The 18,635-nt window shown below is 38.3% G+C and overlaps 1 non-coding gene across 1 annotated transcript; it reads right to left on the bottom strand.

The window, feature by feature from the left end:
- Window positions 1-816: 816 nt before the first annotated feature.
- On the bottom strand, window positions 817-924 carry LOC113201060 (U6 spliceosomal RNA). Its single transcript, XR_003303111.1, has one exon. It is a non-coding gene; the product is annotated as a U6 spliceosomal RNA (small nuclear RNA).
- Window positions 925-18,635: the final 17,711 nt, after the last annotated feature.

Raw genomic sequence — 18,635 nt, 5'->3', positions numbered from 1 at the left:
GAGGAATTTGGAGCCCGATCCCACAGCGTGTAGATCATAACCAACTTTTTCTTCTATCAGATGCCGTGTCTCTGATTTAATATCAAGCTCCTTGATCCATTTTGAGTTAACTTTTGTGCACGGCGAGAGATAGGGATTCAGATTCATTTTGGTGCAAATGGATTTCCAGTTTTCCCAGCACCATTTGTTGAAGATGCTATCCTTCCTCCATTGCATGCTTTTAGCCCCTTTATCAAATATAAGATAGTTGTAGTTTTGTGGATTGGTTACTGTGTCCTCTATTCTGTACCATTGGTCCACCCGCCTGTTTTGGTACCAGTACCATGCTGTTTTTGTTACTATTGCTCTGTAGTATAGTTTGAAGTCTGGTATCGCTATACCGCCTGATTCACACTTCCTGCTTAGTATTGTTTTTGCTATTCTGGGTCTTTTATTATTCCATATGAATTTCATGATTCTTTTATCTATTTCTACAAGATATGCTGTTGGGATTTTGATTGGCATTGCATTGAACTTATAGAGAACTTTTGGTAATATTGCCATTTTGATGATGTTAGTTCTGCCTATCCATGAGCAGGGTATGTTTTTCCATCTTCTAATGTCTTCTTCTATGTCTTTCTTTAGGGTTCTGTAATTTTCATTGTATAAATCTTTCACCTCTTTTGTTAGGTTGATTCCCAAGTATTTTATTTTTTGGGGGGATATTGTGAATGGAGTAGTTGTCCTCACTTCCATTTCAGAGGATTTGTCGCTGATATACAGGAATGCCTTTGATTTATGCGTGTTGATCTTATATCCTGCCACTTTGCTGAATTCAAAAATATGGAACGCTTCACGAATTTGCGTGTCATCCTTGCGCAGGGGCCATGCTAATCTTCTCTGTATCGTTCCAATTTTAGTATATGTGCTGCCGAAGCGAGCCACAAAATTATTATATTAATATTCAAGGGCAGAAGGAAGCCATAGGATGGATATAATATCAGTATTGGAAGGTCACAGGACAGCTTTTATATTAATTTCAGAGGCCATAGTTTTTATATTATATTAATGTTAAAGGCCACAGGGTAGGGACTGGGGTTGAGACTCAGTGGTAGAGCACTTGCCTGGCAGCATAAGGCCATGGTTTTGATCCTCAGTACCACATAAAAATAAAAACAAATAAAATAAATGTATTGTGTCCATCTATAACTTTAAAAAATATTTCTGAAAGGTCACAGGTTGGGCTGGGGTTATGGCTCAGTGATAGAGTGCTTGCCTGGCATGTGTCAGGCACTGGGTTTTACCATCAGCACCACACAAAAATAAATCAATTATGGGCTGGGGTTGTGGTTCAGTGATGGAGCATTCACTTAACATATGTGAGGCCCTGGGTTTGATCCTCAGCACCACCTATAAATAAATAAATAAATAAATGCATAAATAAATAAAATAAAGGTATTATGTCCATCTACAACTAAAAAAAAACCTTTTTTTAAAGGCCATAGGGCATATAGTATGTTAGTTTTAGATGCTAAATTATGGATATTATGTTAATATTAAAGGTCACAGAGCCTATTTTATTAGTATTAGAAGGTCACAGGACAGCTTTTATAATAATGTGGATATCATTAGTATTAAAGACCACAGGGCAACTATTATAATATTTTAAGTACCAGAGAGCGTAACATGTTAGTATTGAAGGCCACAGGAAGTTTTAGTTTTAGAGTCCACAGTATGGATATTAAATTAGTCTGTAAGGCCATAGTGCCACTATAATATCAGTTTCTGATGCTGTATTATGGATTCTATATTACAATTAAAGGTCACAGTGCAGCTATTATATCAGTTTTAGAGTCTATAGTATAGATATCCCATTTGAATTAAAGAGCACAGGTCAGCTATTATATTAGCATTAGGTGCTATAGTATGAACATCATTTTGGTATTAGAGGCAAAGGTGCCACAGTCTGGCTGGGCACAAAATCACGAGCCACTCGCAGCCTTGTAGATTCAAACAGCAATTCTTTATTCCCCAACTCTCACCGGCACTCTACACGCACATTCTGGGAAAATCCACACTTCCACTGAGCTCTGCATCCAAAAACACTCTCTGAATCCCAAGAGAACTCAAGGGGAACTCAAGGAGCGGGGCGGGCACCTGAGGCAGCAGGATACGTCCTATTCCCAGCAGGGTCCACTTTAAACCTGAAACCGCCCTAAACCCAAGGAGCAGGCGCCTGAGGCAGCAGGATACTCTCTATTCCCAACAGGATAAACCCTAAACCTGGACCCACCCTAATCCAGCAGGATCCTCCCTAAACCCGGATCCGCCCTGGTCCTTGAGCAGGGTCACCTTTCTCAAACAATCATGCAATGTCACTGCAAATGACCTGGGTCCAAGGCAAGCCCATTTCCACAATGGAGAGTCCTCCCTCTAAGCAACATGGGGTAGGCTGACAAGGAAATTGCCATGCGTCATTCCTACTTGGCTATGGCTCTCAGCACAAAGGTATATGAATTTTTTTCTTTTTTTAATATTTATTTTTAGTTTTCGGCAGACACAACATCTTTGTTTGTATGCGGTGCTGAGGATCGAACCCGAGCCGCATGCATGCCAGGCGAGCACATTACCGCTTGAGCCACATCCCCAGCCCAGGTATATGAATTAGTTTAAGATGATATATGTTGTTATTACATTAATATTAAAGAACACAGGAGATCTATTATATTAGATGAGACAGTATGTATGTTACATTAGTATGAAAGGCTACCAGACAGCTGCTATGTTAAACTGGGATATTTTGCTATTGATATCATATTACTGTAAAAGACCAAAAGGCAGTTATTATATTAAAATTAAATGCTATAGTGTGTGTATTGTATTAGTATTAAAGACCAAGGTCAGCTATTACATTTGTTTTAGATATATTTTGGATATCATATTAATATGAAAGACCATAAGACAGATAATATATTAGTATAAGATGCTATATTATGGGTGTTACATCAATATTAAAGATTTCAGGCAAGCTAGTATATGTTTTATGTGCTTGAGTATAGAAATTGCATAAGTATTAAAGGCCACAGCTCAGGTATTATATTAGTTTTAGATGCAATGGCAGCTATTATATTAGTATTGCATAATAGCTGCCTGGTGGTCTTTTAATATATTATAATCTTAATATGATATCCATACCATTATATTAGCATTATATTAACTATAATATTTATATAAAGACCACAGGGCAAATATTATAATTATTTTAAATGCTTTAGTATGGATATTATAATAGTTTTAAAGCTACAAGGCAGTCATTATATTAGTTATAGAGGATATAGTATAAATATCTTTAGTATTAAAACCATTGGGTGTGGGAGGCCACTCTGAATGATACATGTTTTCCATCCCAGAGCAGAAAGGCTTTGACCGTCACTACATCTCATAGTGACTTGGACATTTCCCCAGTCCCAGAAGTTTGAGAACATGTCTTCAGGTGTAGGTGTGTTTCCCTATAGCCCCTTGGGTCGAATTACACTCACCTGTCCTTTGTAACCCTGCCACTTCTGACCTTTTTGGGATGGAACTTTCTAAGAATAAGTGTCCCCCCAATAAAAGCCCACTTCCAAATGTGCTCACTCTCTCTCACCAGCCTCTCATGACTTTCCCTCACTCTCCCATTTGGGGATCTTGAGGCCAAAAGTGGAGGATCTGTCCTGAAATTTGTGTAAAGGCAAAGCATGTGTCTGCATTTTATTTGGTGTCCTTGGAAATTCACATGAGCGACCTTGAGTTCAGCTGCCCATGCAGGTTGGGGGCAGCAACTGGGAACCTATTGTATTAGTTTTAGATGCTATAGTATGGATATTACTATTATTAAATACCACAGGGCATCTATTAAAATATTTTAGGTACCATAGTGCATATCATATTAGCATTGAAGTCCACAGAAAGATATCATAATAATTTTAGAGGCCACAATATAAATATTATATTAGTATCAAAGGTCACAAGGCAGCTATAATATCAGTTTTAGATGCTATGTTATGGATTTTATATTACTAGTAACGGCCAAAGGGCAGCTATTATACCAGTTTTTTTATACTATGGTATGGATAATATTAGCCACAGAACAGCTATTACATTAGTTTGAGAGGCCACAGTATTAATATTATATTAATATAGAGGCTACAGAGCAGTTATTATACTAGTTTTATGCTATGTTGTGAATATCATAATTATTATAGGTTATAGGGCTGCTATTTTATTAGTTTTATATACTATAATATGGATATTATATTAACGGTAAAGGTCAAAGGTCAGGTATCATATTGGAATTAGATTCCAGAATGTAGATATTACATTAGTATTAAAGGCCACAGGGCTGCTGTTATAGTAGTTTAAGGCCATGCATGCATATTATATTAGTATTATTATATTAGTACTAAAGATCAAAGGTCAGCTTTTATATTAGTTTAAGATTGTATATTATAGATATCACATTATTATGAAAGACCATAGGACAGTTATTAAATCAGGTATAGATGCTATATTATGGAGATTATATTAGCACTGAAATCCACTAGGCAGATATTATATAAGTCTTAGATGCTATAATATGGATATTCCACTAACAAAAATGTGAATAGTATATTAATATTAGAGGCTACAGTGTAGATATTGTATTAGTATTACAGGCCGCAGTTTGGACATTACATTAAAATTAAAAACCACAGGGCAGTCATTATATTACTATGAGGGCACAGTGTGCATATTTTATTAATGTTAGAGAGTATGATTCTTATATTAGTGAGTATGATTCTGATATTATATTAGCATCTAAGGCCACCATATGAATATTATATTACTGTTAGAAGCCAAAATATGGATATTACATTAATATTAGAGGCCACAGTGTGGATGCTAATGTTAAAGATGATAGGGCTGAATGTAATATAGCTATGGGCACTATATTACTATCAGAGGCCACATGAGGACATGTTAGAATCAAAAGTCACTATATGAATAATGCATTAGCATTATAAATAACACATTAGCAGTATCACATTGTCATATCAGTAGCATGTTACTCTTGGGTCCGGGAAGGTGGCAAGCCCTCTGGTGGCCACTGGGACTCAGTGAAGAACACTGCAGTTCAGAGGTGCACTCATGCCCCCCTCTGGCATTTCTGGGAAATAGATGAACTTCAGTTCTGTATCCACATTTTTCAAGGCCATGACTTTGGAAATTAAACCCATTAACCACTATTTGTCAAAAGTGGTGATTAAACAAGCTTTTGGAAACTATATTCAGTAAAATGAATGTATATACAAACCAAAATTCCTACAAAAATTGACTCCTAATAGTTCATAACTATTAGGAGTGTGTGTGTGTGTGTGTGTGTGTGTGTGTGTGTGTGTGTGTTCGGAGCTGGGAATCAAATGCAGGGCCATACACATGTTGGACAATCTCTCTAATTCTCAGCTACATCCCTAGCCCTTGGTGATGAGTTTTAACACACAATACTAAAAGGAAATTGACTTGGGCTGGGGATGTGACTCAAGCGGGAGCGAGCTCGCCTGGCATGCGTGCGACCCGGGTTCGATCCTCAGCACCACATACCAACAAAGATGTTGTGTCCGCTGAGAACTAAAAAATAAATATTAAAAAAAATAAATTGACAGAAGAAAATATTGATAACATGTTCTTTATAAATCTAAGTTTTTACCAAGTGTAGTGTTGCATGCCAAGAATCCCAATTACTCAAAAGGCTGAGCAGGGAGATTGCAAATTCAAAGCCAGCCTGGGAGATTTTTACAGAGATAGGGTATAGCTTAGTGGCAGAGCACTTGTCTGATATATGTGAGGCCCTGGGTTCAATCCCCAGCATCAAATGAAAAGAATTAAATTTTATATTACTATGAGGGAACAGTGTACATATCTTATTAATATTAGAGAGTATGCAAAAGAGAGAACAAAAAGACAAGCTATAGACTGAGATAAATTATTTTCAATATGCAATTTTCTTGTGCAGAAACCTCTTGTGCAGAAGCATACCAGATAACTAAGGCAGGAGGAGTGAAGCTAACTCCCTATTCCTTAAGTGTGGGTCCTGTATAATGACTTCCTCCAGAAAACACAGACAATGTGGACATGCAGAGAACAGTAACTCCTCAGCCAGGTGAGCACAGTTAGTACTAATATGATATTCTCCTTGAGGGTCTGAAATGACAGAGCAGCTGTTCACCTCTATGACCTGCTTCCCCAGACCCACAGCCCCAGGCTAAATATGAGAAAAATAAGAAAACATGAAAAGCACTCCACCAGCCAGATGATCACACTAAAATGACATTTACCTTGAAGGTTTGAGATGACAATTCAGCTCTCCATCTCTGTGACTGCTTCCCCAGACACATGGCCCCCAGTCTAAATGTGAGGGGAAAAAAAGTAAACCCCAAAGTAGAATTGCTGGGTTTCTGTTCTCACAACTAAAAGGCTCAGGGGTCACTCTAGTTAAACTGGGCTAACTGGGCTGCACGAAATAACCACACAAGAGACACAAATACCTTTTTCTTTGGGGTCGCTGTGATGGCTCCTCTGACCTTAAGGGTCCGCAGAAAGAGAGAGAGCGAGCGAGAGCATGCACTGACCCCTTTTATTGAGGGAAGCTATTCAAATGAGGCAGGGGGTCAGGTTTCAGGGGGCTGAGTATCTTCATGATGTCCACTGTCAGCAGGTTGACTGACACCTGGGTAGGCCACACACAAGGGCACAGTAAGAGAAGGGGACACACACAAGGCACTTCCATGGAAGATTCTATTCTAAACAGGGCAAGGGGTTATATTACAAAGGAACAGGTGAGCGTGGCTTCACCTATGGGGCTATAGCAAGACACACCCATGCACGAGACACTGAGCACCTCAGCACCCAGCCGGGGAGTGTAACTCAGTCACATGTAAGGTTGGCATCCCACATAGAATAATCTAAAAATTACCTGACAGGTCCTCCCCATGGTGCTGAGGTCACTGGAACAAGGAAGTTCAGAGAAACTGTCATCCCAAGAGGAGTCTATGGAGACATGTTGACTAGACATAATTTGGGGTCCTGGATGGGGTCCTGGAACAGGAAGAGGCAGAACTGAGAATCCAAAGGAAATAAAACTTTAGTTAATTATAGCATACTAGTATTTGTTCTTCAATGACAAATGGTCTAAGATTTTAACACATATGAGATAGTGCACATAAATCATCACAAGGGAAAAATCAGGTTGAGGCTTTATTTGAAATTTCTATATAAAGATAAAGATACTCAAATAAAACCTTAAACATGGGTACATTTTTGGTCTGGGGTTGTGGCTCAGTGGTAGAGGGCTCGCCTAGCATGCACAGGGCACTGGGTTTCATCCTCAACACCACATAAATGTAAAATAAAGATATTGTGTCCACCTAAAACTAAAAAATAAATTTAAAAAACATGGCTACATTTTCAGAAACACCTGTTTGTTTAATTATTTGTATAGTTAATTACTGGTAAATGACACTATTAGCTAGTTCTGTATTTTAATATGAACACAAAATTTATTATAACACAAAAATAAAATAACTTAAGCTAATATTTAATTCAAGACAAGTGCCTCTGTTATGTTCTGTGTTGAAGTAACAACACACATGTAAACTTGTTATATTTTTATGCTGTCACTAGGTACTTCTAAAAACTTGATCACTTTAGACTAGAGAAAAAATGAGATTCTATTTCAACTCATGGCTGAATTTTATCAAAAGAGAGGCTTTGTAAAAATACATGTTCCAATGGCAAGTTGACTCACTTTGACTTTGGATTTGTTATCCCAAAGAATCCTCGTCTTTATTTTGTTTCTATGCATACCCTTTAGCAGTAATAAAATAAAATATTTTCCCTGGACAAATAGTCAAAGAAAAGAAAAAGATAACAGTACTGGCAATGATGATGAGTGATATCTTCTGGGCATTAGAGTTTAAAAGGTCACCAGTGTAAATCTTCCTGATGTTCTGCAAGAAGTGGTGAGCCCAGAGAAGTTCAGGTTGCAGTCAGTCCAAAGTGACTTTAGAGCTACTGTATTATGGGAAAACATCTACCTTCTAAAAATCATAAGGAACTATCAGATGCCCAAACACTTAAATGAAAAGAAAAAGGTAAATAATATTGGAAACCAATCTGCCTTGAAAGCAGAAGAGTTTAAAAAGACACAAAGGTTCATTTCCTCCATGACATTCTGAAGGAAATGGTGAGACACAAAGAGCATAGGTGGCAGCTCCATCCATGCCTGATCTTAGATGCTGCTGTATTATGAAAAAAACACTCTAGAAATCATAAAGAATTATTAGATGTCCAGATTCTTGAATGTTTCAAATTCAGAAGAACTTCTATATAATTTTATTATCACTTTAGCTAGTTATGAAGCTAATGATAACTAAAGGATCTATGGAGCTGTCAATGCAGCTCAGTGGAAGAGCGTTTGCCCAACATGCAGGAAGCCCTAGTTTCAACCCCCAGCACCACAAAAGAAAAAAAAATTGTGCCTTATTTGTGTAATCAAATAGGAAATGAATAATCACTGCTTCCAGGAAAATATGTAGGACCTGAAACACCATTGAGACTATCAGAATCAAAATACTCTTACTGTGAATTTCATAACTACACTATCATAAATAGCAGGGACACCTCATAAATCATGTTCATATTAAAGCATACCATTGAAAAAACAAAAAAGGCTTTATTGACTGTTGAGAAGAAAAATGGACATAATATGGCTTATGAAATTATTAACACATTGGAAACATGATACTGGCATCAAAATCCTCCAGGACATGCCATGCACATGCCTGTCATTCCAGTTACTTGGGAGGCTAATGCAAGAGAATCATAAATTTGAGGCCCATATGGGCAATATAATAAGACCATGCCTCAAAATTAAATTTTAAAAAGGGCTGGGGATGTATGTAGCTAAGTGCTTGCCAAGCACATACAAGGCCCTGAGTTCAACACCCAGTGTGAAAAAAAATTCTCCAGGCCAGACATCTGTTCATAGACAACCATAGCAGGAGTAGAATAGCAAAGAAGCCATTATGTTAACATTCCCAAAATTATTAAAGTAAATCTGCACTTTTTTCAGCTCACAATACTAACATATCTAACCTTTGCTTCTACTAATTTAAATATGATAACATTTTAAATATGATAATATGTACTTTTCTAATAAACCCAGCAGATATGTGATATACTCAACTCTGCTTCTAAAAGCCAACTTTAAGCATATAGGGGCACAAACATTAAGATAAAATGTAATTATGGCACTTCACATGAAATAACTCTAAGTGTTTATAAACATATAACCTTAAAAGAAGAAATTCAAATTTCTGAACTCAAAACTCAATGGTATATTTTTAAGTGATACTTTGAACAGAAATAAAACACAAATAGAGTTATCCAACAAGAATTCCTGACAATATATAAAGATCCATGCTCATCAGAAGACCCAATCTTTTGCCTGCAATGAATAAGAAAACTAACATTTTATAAATGTAAAACTTTAGGGGCTGAGGATGTTGCTCAGTGGTAGAGGCACTGGCTTTGATTCTCAGCACCACATAAAAATAAATAAACAAATTAAAAAATGTAGGACTTTAATAAGACATAGGGATATGCTTTCTAAATTGAAAAGTAGAAAAGAAAATGTCCATTTAAGAATTTTTATTTTTAGTAAAAATATTTCTTTTTTATTGGTTGTTCAAAACATTACAAAGCTCTTGACATATCATATTTCATACTTTAGATTCAAGTGGGTTATGAACTCCCATTTTTACCCCATATACAGATTGCAGAATCACATCGGTTACACATCCACATTTTAGTAAAAATATTTCTTAATTACAAAACTCAGCTATTGACTTGTCTCATACACATTGTAATGACTTGAGTCTTGAGGAAATTTCATCTACAATGATTTTAAAACTCATGCAATATAATAGTTGACATTGAAATTTTTTCTTAGAATAATTTCATCTAAATCTGGAAGAGATATTGTGGTATATATGTGTAAATACATTATGTTTTTAAATATATCTCTGGATACTCCTGATGCTTGAGTTCTGTCAAGGGACATTGTGTGTGTGTGTGTGTGTGTGTGTGTGTGTGTGTGTGTGTGTGTGTTGTGCTGGGATGGAACTCAGAGCCTCTCAATTGCTAGACAAGTGCTCTGTCACTGAGCTGCATACCCAGCCCCCAAAGACATCTTAATAAGCAGAAAATAATTGAAATCATTTAAGATTATCATAAGAATTTTCAAACAAGACAATTCTCTCAATGAAAAACAGGAGAGCTCAAAGCATATTTTTAAAAATATGGAAAACAGCAGAAGTTCATAGGCTCAAGAATTCTGTAGAAAACTAAAAAGAGAAGAAATTAAAAATTGAATAGGAGAAACCTACTGCACAGAACAGAAAGCCTGGAGGACATGGGGCATGGATCATCTCTTGGTAAATACAGACATTGCAAATCAACTAAAATAGGAAAACTCAATCAATCAATTAGCATAGAAAAGTTTGAATTGCTGATTAGAGATCTCCCACTGGAAAAGACTCTGGGGTTATTAGGGCTCAAAGCTGAGTGTTACCTGACCTTTCACAAATACTGATTTTATTTTAAATGTTTATGATCTAGAGAAAAGAGGTGACTTTCCTAAATTCAGTTTATGTTTCATCAAAGCCTGATATAGTCAAGATATTTCATCCACTATAGACTGTCAATGTTTATACAACAGGCTCTTTTGTGCACCACTGCAAATGTACTATCGATTAGTGCACTGATCTGTGGCTGTGAGAGTGGGGTCTGGAGAAGAGTGGGGCCTGGAAACAGGGTAGGATCTGGAGGAGGGCCACAATCTGGACAGGGCAGGGGTCAGGAGAAGAGATACAGCCTGGAGAATGGATGGGGCCTTGGGGGAGAGGTCTAGGGCAGAGCCTGTGGAGGGTGTGGTCTGGAGGATGGGGTAGGGTCAAGAGAAGGGAGGCAGGGCCTGGAGGAGGGGTCTGGAGGAGGGTTGAAGCTGACAGAAGGGACAACAGGTGATGAGGAATAGTGGCCATGGTGGTCACTAGCTCTAGCCTTCCATCCCAACAACTCACACCAGGTAAACTTAACTGAGCTGGGCAGAGGCAGTGACAGCCTGCCTGACCCACCACCCTCCACCTGGTACAATAGGCACCAGCAGCTTCCCTGAATAGGGGGCAGAAGTCCCTGGGCCATCCACCACCACTGCCTGCTCTTTACCAGCGACCTTAAAGTACATGGAAGTGGCAGGTATTCCACTGAAAGAGGAAAGGACCCAGGCATGGTGGTATACACCCATAATCCCAGCTACTAGGGAGACTGAGAAAGGAAAATCCTAAGTTTGAGGCCAGTCTGGGAAATTTAGCAAGATCCTGTCTCACAAAAGAAGGGAGGGTGTTACTTACTTATAGATGGTAGAGCACTTACATAGGATGTATGAAGTCCTGAGTTCAAACCCCAGTACTAATAAAAATATTTTTTAAGGAGAGGGATACAATGTTATTATGAAACCCAATTCCTTTTATTCTACATTCATCTTTATCATCATTTAAATGCATTATAATGTTTATGGACAATGAACTATTTTGGCAGAAGCTGTAGAGCACTTGAAAACTAAAATGTAAGATGCTATTTATTATAGATCAATCAATTCATGATAACTGATTTCTAAAATGAAGATGTAAGTTAGTGAAAAAGCTAGATTGGGCTCACAGAAACCTGACTCTCCAACATATTGGTGCAGGTACTGACTTCCTCAACAAGATCCATAAAGTTCAAAAAGTAAAACCAAGACTCGATAAGTGGAATATCTTCAAATTAAAATGCTCTTCCCAGTAAAGGAAATAGGATCATGAAGAGAGCCCCTCAGAGTGGGAGAAAATCTTTTCCATCTACTCTTCCAACAACAGATTAATATCCAGAAATATAAATAACTCAAAACACTAAGCAACAGAAAAATAAATAGCTCAATAAAAAGGGTGAAAGAACTAAGCAGATATTTCTCAAAAGGAGAAATAAAAATGGCCAAAAAATATATAAAAAAATAGTTCAACATCCCTGGCAATCAGAGAAATGCAAATCAAATCTACATTAAGATTTCATCTCCAATTAGAATGGCAAACATCAAGAATACAAAAAAAAAATAACAAACTCTGGTGAGGATATGGAGAAAGGTACACTCACCTATTGTTTGTGGGACTGAAGACTAGTGTAACCACTCTGGAAAGCAGTACAGAGATTCCTCAAGAAACTAGAAATAAAGCCATCACATGATCCAGCTGTGCACACCTCCCCCCCTTTGGTATTTATCAAAAAGAACAAAAATCAGCATGCTATAGTAATACAGGAATATCAATGTTTAAGCCAGCACAATTCACAGTAGCCAAGCTATGGAACAATCCTAGGTGTCCATCAACAGATGAGCAGATAAAGAAAGCATAGTATATATACACACAACAGAGTTTTACTCAGCCATAAAGAAGAAGAAAATTATTGCATCTGCTGGTAAATAAATGGAACTGGAGAACATCATGCTAATTGAAATAGGCCAGATTCAGAAAGTCAAGGGTCAAATGTTTTATCTTATATACAGAAACTAGAGATAAATAAGGAAATATAAAAAGAGGAAGATCCCATGAAGGTAGAAGGGAGGTCAGTGTAATAGAAGGGGATATAGGGGGAAAGAAGAGGGATGGGAAAAGAAAGGAACTGCAGAATGAAACTGACCAAACAACCTAAGTACATATACGACTACACCACAGTGAATCCCCCCTCCATGTCTATCTATAAACCACGAATTTTATAAGACAATAAATAAATAGAAGGAAGACCGCTAGAGAAAGGGGATCAGGAGGAAAGAAGTGGAGAGGAAAAAGGGAAATTGAACAAATTCTATCCCATCCATGTCCACATACATCTCCCTCAGACACTATTATGTATTAGAAAAGTGCACTAATAAAAACATTTTCAAAAGAGGAAAAATGCACATATACTGACAATTAAACTGGAATTTTCTCAACCAAAGAAAAATATGGTTCATGAGTTTAGTTCCATGAAAGCCATGGAATAAACTTTTTAAATATTTTTAGGTGTAGATCAAACAAATACCTTTATTTTATTTATTTATATGTGGCGCTGAGGGTCAAACCCAGTGCCTCACACATGCTAGGCAAGCACTCTACCAGGAAGCTACAGCCCCAGCCCTGGCATACATTTTTAATAAATAAATTTGTTAAAAATAATATACTAAACTGAAACAAAGTAGTGGGCTGTTAACACATGTGTTTTCCATATTTTCATATTTTTTCTACTACTTTGACACTGAAAAAAAGAAGAATTAAAACAATAAGGAGGGCTGGGGTTGTGGCTCAGTGGCAGAGCACTTGCCTAAAATGTGTGAAGCACTGGATTTGATTCTCAGCACCATGTATCAATAAATAAGACCAAGATCCATTGACAACAAAAATAATATTAAAAAATAAACAATACAGAAAACAAGTAATGAAGTCCCTCCTGGGCTTAGAAACCTCATTCATCATTCCTCTTTCATCCTATCTAGGTTCTCTGGGAAAAACCTGGGTAACTGTATGAAGATGATGAGGGGCTGGGGCTGGGGCTCAGTGGTACAACACTTGCCAAGCACATTCAAGGGAATGGGTTCAATCCTCAGCACCACATAAAAATAAATAAATAAAATAAAGATATTAGCTACAACTAAAGTTTATTTTAAATTATTGCAATATATACATACTGTAATTTTTTTTTTAAAAGATGATGAGGGTCACAACCTAAGGCCTGCTGTACAGCCAGCCTGAATGAAATAGTGAAGGATCAGGGCACACAGCCAGGCCATCCTCAGCTCTTAGTCCCAAGATGGGGCTCTTTCCTCATCAATACCACATTTACCACATCTACTGCAGGTCATTCCAGAAGATTCTAGGGCATCTCCCTCAGACAACTCTGAGAACAAGAGAGCTCCAGGCATCCCTAGAGACATGACCCACAGTGTTCCCAAGCCAGGTGTCGCCCTTAGGCAGCTCTGAGGAGAATGAAGTTCCAGGCATCCCTAGAGACATGACCCACAATGTCCCTAAGCCAGGTGTCTCTCTGAGGTAGCTCTGAGGAGAATGGAGCTCCAGGCATCCTTAGAGACATGACCTAAACTGCCCCCAAGCCTGGAATCCACCTGAGGTAGCTCTGAGGAGAAGAGAGCTCCAGGTATCCCTAGAGACATGACCCACAATGTCCCTAAGCCAGGCATCTCCCAGAGACTGCTCTGAGGAGAAGGAAACTCTGGATGTTCCTAGAAAAATGACCTACAGTGTCCCCAAGTCAAGTATCTCCCAGAGGCTGCTGCGAGAATAAGGGAGCTCCAGCATCCCTAGAGACATGACCTAGAGTGTCCCCAAGCCAGGCATCTTCCTGAGGTAGCTCTGAGGAGAAGGGAGCTCCAGGCATCCCTAGAGACATGAGTCACAGTTTCACAGGCGTCCACCTGAGGTAGCTGTGAGGAAAAGGGAGCTCTGCCCTTTTCTGAGGGGTGACCCGCAGTGTCCAGGGTTAGTCATGAGGAGAAAGCTCGCCTCTCACCCTGAAGGAGGAGGGAGGGCATCGAAGATAGCGGTGAGGCCCTGCCCCCTTGTGGCCAAACCCCAGATGTCCACGCCCCGCCAGACGCTGCTCACTGCTCAGAGGTGGTGCCAGCTCCTAGGTTTTTGGTGAATCTCCACCCTTTCTCCACTCTCAGCTGTTACTGGATAAAACCTGTTTTCATAGCTGTCAGGAGGTCTGTGGCATTATGCAGTGGAGAGGAGAAAAGCGAGTTCAGAAGCCCACCTCCCTGTTCACAGGAAAGCAGAGAGCTGAAACTCCAAACCCCAGCTCTTGGGTTACAGCGAAAGAAAATTTCAAGTCAGACACCAACAGTCATGCAAGAGAACTTTCTTAGAAGTGACAGTGAGGTGAAAATAAACTAAAAGAAAAGTGAGGGTTAAGCAAAAGCACTCTCAAGGAGTAGAGTGGGCCATCTCCAGGCACAGAGGAAAAGGAGCCGAGGCTGTCCCCAAACTTCATTACTGTTTGATGTTTACCAGGAGAGCTGGGGACTACCTCTGTACTCTGCCCATCAGGTGTTCAACTCCTCCTTCACATTGAGCAGTGGAGTTGTTGACCTTAGCTGGTCCTCTCTAGAACTGTCACGGTGGCCATCCTATTTAGGGGGCTTCATCTACAAGTCAGTCCCATGTTAATGTGGGCACTGGGCTGAATTGCTGGTCAGAAGTTACCTTAGTGTGACTGTGCTACTAAAGGAATCTTCTATAGTGGCACCCCCTCCTCCACAGAAAATCTTAACTAAGTTCCTCCAGAAATCTTCACCATAATTAATTTTGGGACTATCAGCAAAAGAGTCTCTATCTACAAGAGAGTCAATGTAGGTAAGCTTTCTATTTTCATGTTTCTCTGTTTTACTTGGCCACTGGCTTGGAAGAAATCATCACTCCGGGTTCTGAATGCCCATTAACTAGTTTTTCACAAACATTTATCCAGTATAGTAGTTTGTAAAAGTGTGGGGAGCCACTCTTAATGACCCATGGCTTCCAGTCCTGAAGCAAGAGGGTCTGACCCATCACTACATTTTGTGGTCATTTGGGCATTGTCCCAGCTCAGGAAGGCGTGTCTTCAGATATAGGTGTCACCCCTGAGGTTGAGCTACACTCACCTATTCTTTTGTAATCCTACCCCTTTGCCCTTTTGGGGATAGAATGTTCCATGGAAATTCCCCTGTATGTTCCATTCTCTTGCTCTGCCTTTGGATGTGGGCTTCCTAGATGTCAGTCAACCTGCTGACAACAGACATCATGAAGCTAGACTCAGCCCCCTGAAACCTGACCCTTTGCCTCATTTGAATGGCTTCTCCTCAATAAAAGGGTTCAACACTGCTCTCTCTTTCTGTGGACCCTTAAGGTCATCAAGGCCCTAAAGAAAAAGGTATTTCTTTGTCTTTTGTGTGATTATTTCCTGCAGTCCAGTTCACCTGGAGAGACCCTGAGTGTTTTAGTTATGAGAAATTCAACAATTGGTGGCCCATACAGGATGCCAGAGTGATTTTTAGAAATTTAGTGGGTTTGAAATTTCTCTCCAGAAGTTAAACATGCTTAGGATTGCAGAGTGTTGTGGGCTGAATTGTAGAAAGTAAGTAATTAGAAGAAAAATCTGACATAAAACTTTTTAGTATTTGGGAATAGTTTGTCGTTAGAAAAAATATTTTTATAATTTTTATAATATAATATTTTTATAATTTTTATATATTTTTATAATTATAAGTTCAGTCCTCTCCCATGGGAAAAGCAATTTTGTGGAATTTTTTGGATTGTTTTTGTGAATTTTTGTATTTTGAAATATTATGTAAAGATTTTTGGGAGGGGGTTATATACTAGAAGTCTGTGCTTGGAGAGTAAGAAAAAAGGAAAGAAAATTTTGTGATGAGACTTGATACAAGGATTCTTTACCTGTAGAGGAGTGAATTTTATTTTTCTATTGTTTTTGTGAATACTCAGAAGGTTTATACTGAACCTCTTTGCTACATTCTTGTCCTACTGGATTAGAATGGCTGGAACTCAGCCACAGGGAACAGCTGTTCCATACAAGGTCTGTAACTAGACCCACCACCAGCAGTGCTTTTAACTCTTAAGCAACCTGGCCTGGGTGCCAAATGCAGACTGCCTTAAAATTTGATAGTAACACTGGTGTCTGCCATTAAAACTCACTTTTAAAGTCCCACATACTGCAAGGAAAGGTACAAAATATAGGAGGACACAAGCTGCAAGCACAAGTCTCAGAGATAAGGCAAGCTGCTACCTGCCAGTAGGATCCTTCCCAGGTGGGGGGAATACAGACACATTTAATGGAATGCAACTGGCTAGGGAAGTTCTGGAAGCCTTTGCCTGGGAGCTGGTTCCAAGCTCTTCCATCACCATGATAACCGCCCCAAAGCCTGGCAGAGTGGACTTTCTGGTCCCACCTCCCGTAACTAAGTTGTTTTTGAATTAAATAACCTGACTTTTCTCTAAGGTTATGTTACTAAATAATGCTATTGATGGGAGGTTTCCAACATATGCTTTTCTATATTTTGCTTTTAATTTTGAAGGTTACAAGGGTGCATTTGCTTGTTATAGGAACAAAAGCTGACAATGTTCTTGGACAAAATATTTTGTCCATATTTTGACATAATAAAAAAACTATTAAAATGTTGCTTATTTCCTTTAAGAAAGTTCTTTATTGCCTAATGATTCTTACTGTTTAATGTGATTTAAAAAAAGACAAATCCTTTAAAAAAAAGAACAAAAAATCCTTATTTTTGTTCCTAATTACAAAAAAATTAAATAAAATATTCATAAGAATCTTATTTCAGCTACATCATGTGACATCACATATAAGAGTCCACTTCTAGTTAAAAATAAATTGAAATGGATCCAAATATCTTAAGAACCACATGATTACATAAAGTTAATACAATTATAAGTTATGCCCTTGTTCTTAATATACATTTTTCTAGGTATTTGGATAACCAATAGTTATTAATCCATAAAATAACTAGCATATTTGTCTAATTTTTTAGTTAATATATATTTACCTAATTTCTTTTATTTAACAGAAAGCCCATGATTTATATAGTTCTTATACATGTATTTATCTAATGCTCTGCCTTTTAGTTACAGATATTTTAGATAAATATATTTTACTATAAATTTGCTTTCAAGAGAGAATACAACCTTCAAGTAATCTCTAACTCTCAAAAGTTATCATACAAACTTTTTTAAAAACTATTTTTGTTTTAGTTGTAGTTGGACACAATACCTCTATTTTTAAATTTTTATGTGGTGCTGAAGATTGAAACCAGTGCTCCACACATACTAGAGGGTGTGGGTTCACATGCACGTAGTACCATGACTAAATCAAAGAGAGACACTATTAAAAGAATTGTAGGTATGTCCTATGGGATTTGCCATTGACTAGATTTATATAATAAATACTCCCACAAAGTTCATGAGAAGTTCCCTTTGCAAACTCTCTACCAACTTGGAGTAAAAGTAACTAGATTATTGGGTACAAAAATACTGCTGTGCACCCAACTTTCAGCAATCAGGAAGCAAGTTTAAAAAGTCATACAGCCAAAGCAGGACATAGTCCCCATGCCAACTGCAGATGTAACTAGGTAGGATAACAAAAGGAAATCTTACAAAGAGTATTATAAGAACTGAGGAGAAAAATGAGCCAGACTGATACACACAGAGCACAGAACAAAGATGGCGATCAGGGCCAGTCCCTACCCAAGGCGGGAGACCAGGAGCCCTAAAGAATGTTCTCTTTCCAAGCATGGAGTAGATTATCTACAACAGGTTCCCCCAATTCCTTCCCTCTCTGCATATATGTTGCTATTCCACCATAACAGAAAGACTATATTCTTTCTTTCCTCCTGAATTTGGGCTGACTGGCTTTGGTAACTAGATCAGCAGAAGGTGGTGCTCTGACACTCTGGAACATTGGTGGCTTGGGGGAACTTACACAGTGCA

This window comes from Urocitellus parryii, chromosome 8 (assembly GCF_045843805.1).
Source record: "Urocitellus parryii isolate mUroPar1 chromosome 8, mUroPar1.hap1, whole genome shotgun sequence".
Classification (NCBI taxonomy): Eukaryota; Metazoa; Chordata; class Mammalia; order Rodentia; family Sciuridae; genus Urocitellus; species Urocitellus parryii.
The sequence above is the reverse complement of the archived record's forward strand: the minus strand, read 5'-3'. Positions and strand labels throughout refer to the sequence as shown.